Source organism: Rhineura floridana, chromosome 2, assembly GCF_030035675.1.
Source record: "Rhineura floridana isolate rRhiFlo1 chromosome 2, rRhiFlo1.hap2, whole genome shotgun sequence".
Taxonomy (NCBI): domain Eukaryota; kingdom Metazoa; phylum Chordata; class Lepidosauria; order Squamata; family Rhineuridae; genus Rhineura; species Rhineura floridana.
The window spans coordinates 42,355,876-42,369,144 of NC_084481.1; positions in this window are offsets into that span (position 1 = coordinate 42,355,876).

Consider the following 13,269-nt stretch of genomic DNA (forward strand, 5'->3'; position numbering starts at 1 on the left):
GAGATTAAAAGATAATGGAAGTATCAAATACTAAGCATAGGCATGACTGCACACTACATTAGTTTGTTAATGCTGTCATTAGAAGAAATAAACTAAATGGCACCAGGGTTGCAATCCTATGCATTCTTATTTTGAAATAAGACCCATTAAACTCAACAGACCTTACTTCCTAATAAACATGCATACGACTTAACAGTCAAACAAACAGATTGCAGGATTGAATGATGTTACATAATACTGAGACTAAAAATCTAGCACACCTTGTACTTTTGCCATTTCAAGATTGTACATTTCTAACCCTCCCCAGCTCAAAAGGTCAGCATGAATAACTGAAAAATTATGTATACACATTTTGAATGTGGCATAATAGTTTACTATTCTGCCACCTCACACAGCACTTCAACCCCACCTGTTAGAAACTAGAACACATAGGTTTTACAGCACTTAGGCTTTGTGGAGATTAGTGAAAGTATCTTCTGCAGCAATAAAGTACTCATCAAGAATCTTCTGTATTTACTCTTTCTGTCTGTATTTGACCTAGAGATGGTATTTAAAGGAAACTGTCAATTGACTTTAAAGATTACAATGGAGCAGAGGAAAAGGCAAGCTCTTGTCACTGTCTTAATTGCCGTAAGAAATAGTTGCTCTGAGAGGCAATGTTCCTATCCCTGGACACCAAGTCCCAACAACAATATGGTCTTTGTTTCAAAATCAATGCAGGGGCAAAAACTTGATATGAAGTGCCCAGGGCATGTATTTTCAGAGTTTATGCTTGAGAACACAAAAGAAAGGAGGACATAATTTTGGTGCAAAGTCTGTATTTGAAAATTGTCTTTCACTCCTCACCCCAAAACAAGTTGTGAGACTACTACTTTGAAAGGACCTTTAGAATAACGCATAAGTAGTACAAGACATCTGTTTCTTTTTCTCTGAAAAGAGCAGTCTCTCTCGTTGCACAACTCTGTGGGCTATTTTGCTGTACATAGACAAGAGGTGTTGGTTCAAGCCTGTCTGTGCTGGCAGTGTGCTGCCCAGCTACTGCTGTTACACTTAATCCTCCTGTGTGAGAGAAATGTGTTGCCCCCCCCCCTATTTTTCGTAAGCATTTATATGTGCTCTAGGTTTTGTTTCTGTTAGGGTAGTTTATAAAGGTACATCAAGATAATGTGACTGTCATTGTCCTTCTGTGTTTCTGGTTGAATGGGAAGGCCCTATTTAACGGTTTCATTCGTAATTCTAAATGTGGCCCTTCCATGTAACACAGACAGGACAGTAATCCTGCCAGGCTACTAATACATCCTTGTAATATATTTCAGGTTGATGCAGTTGTGATGAATATTCAACTGAGAAGCTTATAGTAAACAGAGAAAGGTTGACAGTGTTTCTGTTACTGTATTTTGAGATCCATTGAGTATCAAGCAGGCACCTGCATCTCCAGATCAACCTGTGGAACTTTTCTGACAGAACAACTATTTAGCAGGTTCACAGGTTTTAGATGCTCCTTGTTGTTTTGCTCTTAAAGCAGAAAAGGCTTTTGAATACCATTTGAAGTGTAAACCAGGAGTGTGAACTTTGGTCCTTCAATGTTGCTGAACTACAACTCCCATCAGCCCCAGGAAGCATAGCCAGTGGCCAGAGATAATGAAAGTTGTAGTTCAGCAACGTGTAGAGGACAAAAGGTGCCCCACACCTGACGTGAACAGAAAAACATTTTTTTTGTTTCTAGTAGGGCAGAAAAAATTTTGAGATGAAAAGATAGAGCTAATAGAATTGGGTTGTTTAAGACTAGGGTTGCCAGGCTCAGGGCCTGAGACTGATTCTGTATCTTTAGGAGAAGAGAAAGTCAGCCAAGTGCAGGTGTCCTTGCAACATTGTAATGGGGAAAACCACAAGGTGGAATTCTCCCTTCCCCCTGCACAACTTTTAAAGATAAAGAAGAGCCCTTGGAGGCCTGGCCTGGCAACCCTATTTAAGACAGAAAAATGTGTGTATTTGAGCCTAGAATTTCACCCTTGTATAACCCAAGCAACTGGCTGTGGGTGAAAACTTTCCCTTGCTGCCATCACTCTTTTGCTGTCATCCTGTGGGATTTCTGCAGTATATAAATGTCAGTTTAATTTTTCTGAAGCTCCCATAATCCTAAAAGGCCTTGCATATAGCAAGGGTAGTGCTGGGTTTAGGAACATTCCAAGTAAGTCATGGCTTAGGGGCCTCACATTATGAGGGGCTCTAAATATGAGATAACTAACACTATTATAACTGAAATCGCTTTGGCTTAAATAAACCTTGCAAATAAAATCCACTGCCAAAATTCTGAACTTTGACCTCATCCCAATCCCATCAACTTCCCTTCCAGGGCTGCTAGACTTCTTGCATCATCCACAGGTTGCCCAACCTCACCTCAGACCTCAAGAGGAGACAGTGGGAACTAGCCTGCCAGCACATTCTAAAGTCCCATTCCACACCAAGCATTATTTCAGCTCATCTCTCTGCTTTCCCACCACTTTTTCCCTTTCATTTTTTATGCTTTGGGGCCTCTGGCTCTTGACATGGTTTGGCCTTAGCATGTCATAATCTTGCCCAGAGCAACGGAGTTTGGGAAAGGACCTTAACTGTACCAAGCTCTCTCCCTCTTTGTACATGACATTTTTAGGAGCTCACTAACTATATTAAGTGTACATCCAAAAATGTAAAGTGTGATTGCAAGCCCCCCCCCCAAGCCTGTGTTTATAGAAATGTGTGGCTAAAGAGGTTGTTTCGTTTCAAATGGTGAGCCTAGTGCTGGTGTTAAGCCCATCATTGTTCAAATACAAGGCAATGGAAAAATAAGACGAAAGTAGTAAAACGTGCCTTAGGTTTACTTCTAAAAGTGGTTTGGGGGCCTTGTCGTCTGCCTTTCTTTGACAATGGCAAATTGAACCCTGTAGGAGGTGCTGTTGGTTTACAAATGAACTGAAATATCTGCTGTTAACGTGTGTTAGAAGCAAACAAGGCCCAATGCTGGGCTGCGAGATGACAGTGGGATATATAGTCAGTTTGTTCGTGGATTAATTATTCCCAGCCACTAGGCCCAAGAGTTACCCAGAAAACAGCCGCAAACTGCGTGATTAACTCTCTGTGGATAGCCTTAAAGCTTAAAACTTGCACCTGCTGACAATTAAGGGAGTGGACCTGAGGGACGCCTTTGGACTCAGGTCTTCCAACAACATGAAGGGAGATTTCCCATCGTTGCCCTGATTCACTATCACGTGGAAGGGGCTTGGATCTCTGTCTCTCTCCCTCTCTCTCCTAAACTCAGCATCGAACTCGTTCAGTCGTGCCGAGCAGCAAATGCTCTCACTTCAGTCCACTTAAATGTAATGTGAAGAAGTAAGTTTTATCTACGGCAATTCATGCCAAATGAAGCCGCCTCTTTAAGTTGTCACAGGATCTCTGTCTCTCTGTGTTGACAAACAGATTACTCTTTCCCGCCGATGACAGAATTGCTTGCTCTGTAGAGATGTGCTCCTGCTTCAGCCGGTCAAAGGCAGGTTTTGTATGTTTTAATAGAAAGAGCACGAGGTCAGCGATGACCTGGCTGTTTTGTTTGGGGTTTTTTTAAAGCTCCGTGTCACGCACTCTTCAAAAGTAGAAGTTGTGGGGGGACGTAAGTTTTTCGTAGACGGGGCGGCTCTAGACAGCCAACCACCTTACCTCCCGCAGAGCCCCCTCTTTTCGCACGTTTCTCCTCTTTAAATATTAAATAAAAATAAACAAGCTTTTTTTTTTTAATGACATTTTCTCCCACATGAGGGCCCAGCTACCCACTGCTGTTCCCTGGGGAGGCGGATCCGTCACTTAAGGAAGTGAAGAGTAGGTGTGGAGAATGGAGCCTGCAAAGGCAACAGAGAGAGGAGTCTAGAGATCAACCAGTCCTTTCATTTGCTGCAAACACAACCGGGCGGCAAAGAAGTCGCCTGGCAGCAGAGCTGGCTGTTGGCACTGGCCTTACTGCACCGGGTGGAGAAGAAAGAAAGGGGACAGTTAATGAGCTCCTAAACCTAAGCAGCTTTCTTTAACAGTGCAATCTTGTAACTCTCTACTCAGAGATCATTCCCATTGAGTTCAGTGGGAGTTAATCTCAGGTAAGTGTAGGACTGCAGCAGGAATGTGGTCTATCTTACTTTTTGGGGAGCAGGATCCCAGCAGGGTCCCTTTATTTGCAGCATCTTACAAGCCAATCAGCATGAAAAGGGAGTGTGTTAGCCACTGAGAAGAGTCTTCTAGCAGGCTTGTTTGTCCTTTCCTGCTGATTGGAGGCAATCAGAGTGAAAGGAGGTAAGGCTCCCGGGATGTCTGTTGTGGAAGAAGGCATTAACAAGGATTTCATTCTCTACCCCACAGGAAACAGGGGCGTGGTGTGGCATGGCTGTAGCTTGATACTGTTGACCACGGTATCCTTTTAGATCATCTGGAGGGATTAGGAATAGGGGGCACTGTTTTGCAGTGGCTCCGTTCCTATCTCTCCGACAGACGTCAACGAGTGGCATTGGGGGATGAGGTGTCAGACCCTTGGCCTCTCAATTGTGGAGTACCACAGGGTTCTATCCTCTCCCCCATGCTATTCAACATCTACGTAAAGCCGCTGGGGGCCATCATCAGGAGTTTTGGGCTGCAGTGTCACCAATATGCGGATGACACTCAGCTCTATCTCTCCTTTAAGTCCTCACCAGAATTGGCTGTGGAGACCATGTCCAAGTGCCTGGAATCCGTAAGTGATTGGATGGGAAGGAATAGGCTGAAACTAAACCCCGATAAGACCGAGGTGTTGCTCGTGGGAGACAAGGGAAGGTTGGGAGATATAGACCTGATGTTCGATGGGGTAAGATTGCCCCTGAAAGACCAGGTCCGCAGCCTCGGGGTCATTCTTGACTCCCAGCTGTCCATGGAAGCTCAGATTTCGGCAGTGAGGCGGGCAGCTTGGTATCAATTACATCTGATACGAAGGATGCAACCCTACCTTCCTGTTCATTTGCTCCCACGGGTAATACATGCCCTGGTCTCCTCCCGCTTAGACTACTGTAATGCGTTCTACGTGGGGTTACCCTTCAAAACGGTCCGGAAACTACAGCTGGTACAAAATGCGGGGGCACGTTTGAGTAAGAACTGCTGTCGCCGTGATCACATTACTCCGGTGTTAATAGATCTACACTGGTTACCAGTTGTTTACCGAGCCCAATTCAAGGTGTTGGTATTGACCTTTAAAACCCTATACGGTTTCGGCCCAGTTTATCTGAAGGAGCGCCTCCAGCATCACCAATTATGCCGCCTGACAAGATCAGCCACACAAGACCTTCTCTCGGTCCCACCAGTTAAATTGGCTAGGCTGGTGCGGACTAGAGAGAGGGCATTTTCGATCGTGGCCCCCACCCTCTGGAATTCCCTCCCGTTTGATCTTCGCCATGCCCCCTCCCTGTCAAGTTTCCGCCGGACCTTGAAGACCTGGTTGTTCAGGCAGGCTTATGGGATTTCTGGGGTGGGTTAGTCTTTTAACTCTTGTTATTAACTGATGTTTTATTAATTACTGATTATGGTCCTTCTTGGTTTTTATAGTGTATTTTATTGTATTTTGTACATCGCCTAAAGTGGCCGTTTACTTGGCCAGATAGGTGACTCAAAAATAAAATTTATTATTATTATTAGCTTACATGAAGTGACCCTGCACTTCTGAATTTGTCACTACACTACTGGACTGCACCCTTAGTTAATGACTGTCCAGGTATGTGAGTCTTACTAATGACTCACTGGGACTTACTTCTGAGTAGACATGCAGTGGATTGTGTTGTAATGCTGTGATCTCCCAAGAAAAACAAGTGAACGTACTGGAGTTACTTCTGAGGAAATATGTTTAGGATCAGGCTTCAGTTGCAATTCTTGCAACCATGTAATTCATGTTTACACCACTATATTCTAATGGGATTATTCAGAAGCAAATAGTTGGAGTTAATGTAACTTTTCCAGGACGCCTTATAAAGGGGACTTGGGGATAGGAAAACATGTCCCGTCTGCGGATCTGGGCCTAGGATGGGGTCCAAAGTAGACATCCTATATCTTGGTACACTATTCTCATAGCAATGTAGGCTTCTCTAGCCTGCATTGAAGAGTTGCTGAAAACCGCGAATGGCCTGTTCCCGTGCACTTGCGTTGTTATGTGCCTTCGATTATGACTTATGGCGACCCTATGAATCAGTGACCTCCAAGAGCATCTGTCATGAACCACCCTGTTCAGATCTTGAAAGTTCAGGTCTGCAGCTTCCTTTATGGAATCAATCCATCTCTTGTTTGGCTTTCCTCTTTTTCTACTCCCTTCTGTTTTTAGCCAATTTAAATGAATGGAAGCCAACCATTTAAAATAGTTTGTGGGTCGCAACTTGGGAGACGGCTCAGGCGCATACAAACACCAGCGGCAGTGAGGACGTTCAGTCATTTACTCCAGATTTAGGCAGAAAAATTCGGTGGAGCCGGGCGCTTGGGTACCTCTGGACTAGTGAAAGGGCAGGAAAACATCTTAATTCGACGCCGCTTACCATTCTGTAAGTGTGAATATGTTGACAAATGCGGAAGGGGGGCGAAGAGAAATGGGGCTTTTCCAGTTCCGCCCTGGGCTCCTGCCGGGATGAAGGGCAGGAAATAAATAAATAAATAAATAAATAAATAAATAAATAAATAAATAAATAAAATCCGCAGCTCTCCAGTCGCCAGAACTATAAAGAAAACCTAGGATGTCTCGGTCGCTCCTATGCAGTTACAGGGGCACCGAGCGAGAAGAGCTCCTTTAATTGACTTGGATGTTCTGGATTTTAGAGTAGTGCTTGGGGAAGCTATGGATGTACACCATCCTAATTTTCTATGTGATTTATAAAAGCTGGGAAGGGAGGGGATGAGGAATCAGCCGACAGCTTCAAAATTTAGATGGTGAAGAAGCATTAATTATTACTAACTGAAAAGTAAATAAACAGGTGACTTTTCAGCTTAGATTCCCTCTTGGATCGTTACAATAAATATCCCCGAAGGAAGCTCTCTATTTATGTTGTCATTGATTAATTCTCGCTACCTCATTTGATTTCGATTTAGAACGATTTGATTCTAATTTAATTAGCATGTAATTTGGATGTACATAATTACTGTAATTATGACATTCAGGTAAGGCAGCTTTAGGCTGAAAGGCAATTTTTAAAAAAATCGCCCCCTCCCCTAGCAAAACCCTACTTTGTAGTAGGGAATGGACAAGGACTTTGCGCCCTGCTATCCAAGTAGTAATTAGCACATCTTGGAAACAGGCAGAGCCGGGAGACGGATATTAAACCAGCAGCGAGGAAAAAGCCCAAACTCAATCGGCTGCGCCAAGGGAGCGGATGGCGGCGGGGATGCGGAGCCTGCTGTGTAACCGATCAGGCATGTTTACCGAGATGACCGCACCAAACGCCCGGAACCCCCGCCGGCATTCCCTCTTGGCGTGGCGGAGGGAATCAAAGGGGCTGATCTGCGGTTTAAGTCTGCTTGGCTTTTTCCAATGGGCGGAGGGCGGGGGGGAGCGTAAGTCTGCTCTGCTCTTTCCAAGCTATTCGCATTCCCTTCGAGTCTTATATTTACAGTGCAAAAAAGATATACGGAAGGGGATCTTTACAAGGGCGGCTCTGTCAGACTCTCCTCCGTTTTAAGTGGCGATACGCTTGGCTTCCAAGCTTCCTCCACGTCGACTACATTCTGCAAGCCTGAGAGCGGGGACGGGAAATAAGGAACAGGGATTTTTTTTGTGCGAACTGACGAAACAGAAGGTCTGGTCTCGAGCCAAGTTCTTTGGCCGGTCCTTTCCCCTCCACGTCGCTGCTTCTCCCAAAGCTCTGTCTTCACGCGTCTCACTCTGGATGAATTGGCATCCCATATTTCTGGGAAAGGGAATGCGGATCAAATGATTTAAGCGCCAACGCCAGGCTCGGGACTGCTAATGAAGAGCGGCAGCAGGCAATGGAATTGGACTCACGATTTCCAGCCTCGTTGTAGGTTGCACTTGACAAGGGAGGGGTGCTGGTGGGCAAATACAGACCTTTCTCCTCAATTCCTAGGTGGAGGTGTTTTGTTTTGTTTTTTTACTCGTACTTAAATCAGTCTGAAAGGCCACACTCACTTCCTTGGGGAAGAAGAAAGGGGCATCTCTCCCTCTCTGACTTTCTTTTCCACTAGTACAGTACACCACTCGGCACGTGGCGCGTTGCCCTCGAGAGAACGCGCCATGCGCTTTCCCCAAGCCCAGTCCTTAGCTACAGCTTCAGAAAATCTGAAAGCGTTCTAACGATCCGCTAACATCAATATATAAAGAGAGGAAGGGAAGGAAACGGTACAATCGCCTGAATCCAGAGTGAGAAAATATTATCCTTTCGCTCTGTGTAATGTTAGTATTTACAAATGAACGGATTTAATAAAGTGCATCAGCTGAAAATTCGGTCGACGCTGCTTCCTTGAAAATAGAGCTACGAGGCGCAGACTTTGTCAAAAACGGACTTCTATTTAATACCTAATAGATAAAAGTAGCCGCAAGACCGTTTCTGGAATGAATCAGAAGTTCTTCTCATCCTATAACCTCTAGATGGCGCCATAATAATGTCTATTATGAGAAACCACTTCCTTTCTTCCCCTCCCTCCTCTCCTCTCCTCAAAGGACTCAAAAGTGACTGTCATAAAAGAAAACCAGAGTTTTAAAGGTTTTAAAAAATATGTTAAGAATGTTATTCCTTAAGGAAATTTGTAGTTAAATTATTCTCACTTAAAATAAACACTTAGTATACCAATTACCCAAATAGGCCGGATTTTTTCTGTAACATTCTCATCATCTGTATTTTTGGAGTTTGGAAAAGAATCGTGGGTGAATACAGATAACGGCTGCAAATAAATTGCAGATAAACTTGCCGCGCGCACGCGCGTCTGTGTAAAATAATCAGCTGTCATGGTATTACAAGGGTGTACATAATAAAAACTTCCTAGAACAAAATTAAACACAGAGACATCTAGAGCAGAAAACACTAACTGGCACGAAGGGAAGAAAGAATTCCTCCTGAATCAGACACAGATCGGCATCAAATACCCCTTTGGAAAGCAGCGTGCTATCCCTCTGGTTCCAGCCGCTCTTACAGCTCAATCGCCTGCTTGCTTACTCAACAGTAATTCCGATTGAATACGTTGGGACTTACTCCCGGCCAAGGAAGCATGGTTTGGATTGCAACCGGGGGGGGGGCGTACTTCCCAACCCGTGTTTCAACATCGTGCAAAGTCACCCTCTTTAACTTCTCCCCGCCGGAAGTAACAACACAGGTGAAGTTAGAAAAGTGCAAAAGGTCAGTAGGTTGATCCTCATGCGTTGGTTCTTCTGTCCTCTGTCTTAAGTGCCATACTATTAAAAGAGCCCCCTCTGGCCCCCCACCGCCGTCTCAGACCTCTTTCCCTGCCTTGTCGATGCTCTTAATTCTCCAGCCCCCTCTCGCCGCTTTTAAGAGGGCGGGGTGTCTCTAGTAAAACAAACGCAGAGTTGTTTACTCCACTCTTTCCTAGCGATCTCTGTTCATCTTTCCTTAGGTAGAAAGAGGGTCTGCAATCGGAGAGTTCTAACGATGCGTCCAATTATCGGATTGGCTTACAAAAATAAATATGATTTTTAAGAAGTTAACATCCCTCCTTATAGTCCCTAGGCTGTGCAGCTCAGTACAGTTGCTCCCTTCTCCATTTCTGGGGAGTCTGAAAATGATGGACGTTTCCTGACCCGAAGGGGCAAACGCGATGCAAAGAGGTCCTTGATCACTGAGCTGAGAATCGTAACCCTGGCCTGGCAGAAACTGGACCTCGATGAGAGCCCTTTGATCTGTTTTATTACACATTGAAAACAAAGCTGACTTCTGCCCAACACCCAGTGAGAACGCATTCCTCAGAAACCCCACAACAACAGCACAACTGACCGGGGCGGCGAGGGGGGGAGGAGGAAGAGAATCTGCATCCTGTCGCTCATCAAAAGCTCAGTTTACTTTGCCCCTGCTAGAGCGTGTCCGCTTTCCCAGCTGCTGTTGTCTTCCTCTCCACCTTCCAAACCTCAATATCAACACACACCCAAAAGCAAACGCCCATCTATTCTGGGGAATAGGGGAGGGAGGGTGATTCACGCACTGAGCAAGTGCTTTCCCCCCTCCGCTTTGCACAAAGTTCTGCTCACAATATAAGGACAGGGAGATACAATTCACCAGCATGAGACGCCAGTGGGGAAGAGAAGGAGACGAGAAACCATTCTCCATCCCGGCCTCTAAAGGACTCGGGCAAAATAAATAAATTGAAATTATTACCACCAGCACCGATAGATACCTAGATAAATCACTCAAATTGAAATTGCACTTCTGCCAAATTCCTTCTGTCGAGTTTGTCCCTTTATGAAACTGCTTGACACAACATCTACTCCCGGTTTCGGTGGCTGCATTTTAGCACAATTATGGAGGAAAACTAGATGCTAGTCCTGCTAGACACAACAGATGTTTTTATTCAGAGACTCTTCAGTCTAGTTCGCGACCGCCAGCAAAACCAGTGTTTATGGCGAGAGAGATTTGGGCAGTAGATTTGCATGCTCAATTTTGTAAAAAGGCTTCACATATATTTTCGCCTTTCTTTCCGCAACAGCCATCTAAATTAACTTTCTCTTCCCCCCGCCTTTCTCTCCTCCTTCCCCTAGTCTGTCTCTTCCCCCTTAAAGTAGCGCAATTATCTCATTGGAACAATTTTCCTTTTTTAAAAGATATACTGTGACTGTTAAGTTGGTGGTCAGAAGACAAAAGGAGTGAAAATAATTTTCATTTCAATAATTGCCTTCTGGTCAATTTAACTGTGCCTTATTTTGAAAGAGCCAGTCTAAATGAGATTCCTGTCCCAAATGTGTTCCCAGGCCTTATCCCAGGCTTTAATTATTCCTGAGGTTTTTTTCCCCCTTTAGAATAAGACGCTGCACTGCGTAATCACAAAGAAGTCAGAGAGCATCCTTGAACCTTTTCAATAGCAGAGCTACTGATATTCAAATAAGATGCAAGGACCATTTGACTGCATGGGGGACATAAGCATTTCCAATTCACTATTTGCATAGATCAACTGTCTTTTGAAAAGGAAAGGAGCAGTTGTCTTCCATAACATTAAAAAGACCAGTTATCAAATCAAGTGCTTAGTTTGGGAGGCTTTTAAAACGTTTACATTTTATCTCAGGTTGCCCTTAGCCGTTTGACATGCAAATGTGGCGCAGTTAATTTAGACAATTAAAAGGATCTTCAAGGGAAGCTTTGTCACCGAGAATATTCTGAGGGTTTTCCCCGTGGACCAGATGAGATAAAGTTGGCCAGAACAAATGATGTCTAGGAGATTAATTAGATATTTGATAAGACATGAATCTCTAATAAGGGAATACAAGGCACAGGGGGCTGCTATGTGCTCCAAGTCAAAATTAATAACATTTAACAAGATTTTCATTTAGGCATGAAATGTCTTTTCCGGAGTATTGACTCTAGCTATTTATCCCCCCGGGATTGCCTTCCTCTAACCTGGGCAACCTTGCTGGAGGCTTAATAGGCCTCGTTTTTAATAAATATTTGCTCGGCCCAGGGCTCAGTTTAAACTCCTTTAAAGGCAATTCAGTTATTAAAAATCTCCTCCAAGATCAGTGATGGGGTTTGAAGATGTTTTCTTATTGTTTCCTAGGCAACGTCGATCTTTTAGCAACAAATAAGTCGCTTTGGTAAGCTGGATTTTAATATAAGGTTGCCCTAGTCATTCTAAGAACGATGTCCGTTCAAATCAATGGGAATTTTGCCACTGACATTTCAATAGGATGCCAATTGCAATCCTAAAATGATGTTCTTCAAGGGATTTGGCTTTTTCAGATTATCTATTGCCTTTGAGGGGTTCTGTTTGATACCAGACCCTTAATATTAATGGCGTCCATAATTTAATTTGACCTTAACACATTGAACGTGCAATCCTAAGCATGTTTACTCAGAAGTAAGTCCTATCGAATGCAATGGGCCATACTCCGTAATAAATGTGTATAGGATCGCAAACGTCATGTTTTAATCCGATTCAATGTATGTCGAAAAAAATGGTTTAAGTAAGAGGAAGTCAGATTTCAGTACAAAGACTTTTGATGCGTGGGACTGATTGGGGGAAAATGAAACCCCAGAGTGCATTGTTCAGAGTCCTTTAATAATACCAAAATGAAAATATTATGTCAAGTTTTTTCCCCAATACAGATAAACGCATTTAATTTCTTTAAACAACCTTAACTTACTGGTGTGAGTGAAATGTTAACTCAACATGTTAAATATCTCTTACATATATACTGACCTCCACAAAGTGCATCAGAAATAATAATAATAATCATAATAATTTTTTTTTAAAAACTCCCCTGAATTTCAGGAATTACCCCCTCCCCAAAAGAATCCCTGTTAGAATTGACATTTACAAGGGAAAAAGAGAGAACAGAATCCTTTGTGTGAGTGTGTGCGTTTTGAAACCTTATTTATACATTTATTTGATGGATTACATAGATAAACTGTCTCAACCTTTTTTCCGTTTAATTTCTCACCTTTAGCCTCTGTATGTTTGTTTGTGTGTGTATGTGTGTGTGTAAAGGATGATTTCTCCTTTTTCAGTATTAAATAAGAAAAGCGTCGTTGCAGATTTTGTCAATTACGACTTGCTTTAGTCTGCGGTAGGTTTATAAGTACAGCTATATTATAATAATCCACTCCAAAGGACTGCCTGGTGATCTTCCTGGGTGGCGGGCTTTTTGTTTCAATTTTTTTGTTTATTTGGCTCTGTTTAGTCTGCTTTTTTTTCTTTTGGAGAGGGGTATCTGCATGATCTCCAGCCGCTTCTATTGCTCTTCGCCAGGAAGATAAGGTCGTGTTTATTGTCTTCTGAATGGTTGTTTTGTCTGCGTCTCTGCTCTTTCGGGCCGGGTTCAAGTCTCTCCAACGACAGTCTAAAAAGAAAAGTCTAAAAGAGCGCGCCCTTCGCTTCACTTTTTCGCCCACTCCCACCCCTTTCCCCTTGAAAGCTCCTGGAAAAGTGGAGCAAAAGTGGCGGCGCGAGGGCTGGCTTCCCCCCCCTCCGCGCGCGCTCGCCCGCTTTCTCACTTGCGCGCGCTCTCCTTTTGCCTCTTTCTTGGCGCGTCCGGGTCCCGCCAAAATTCCTCCCGCCGCTGCCGCCCTCTCC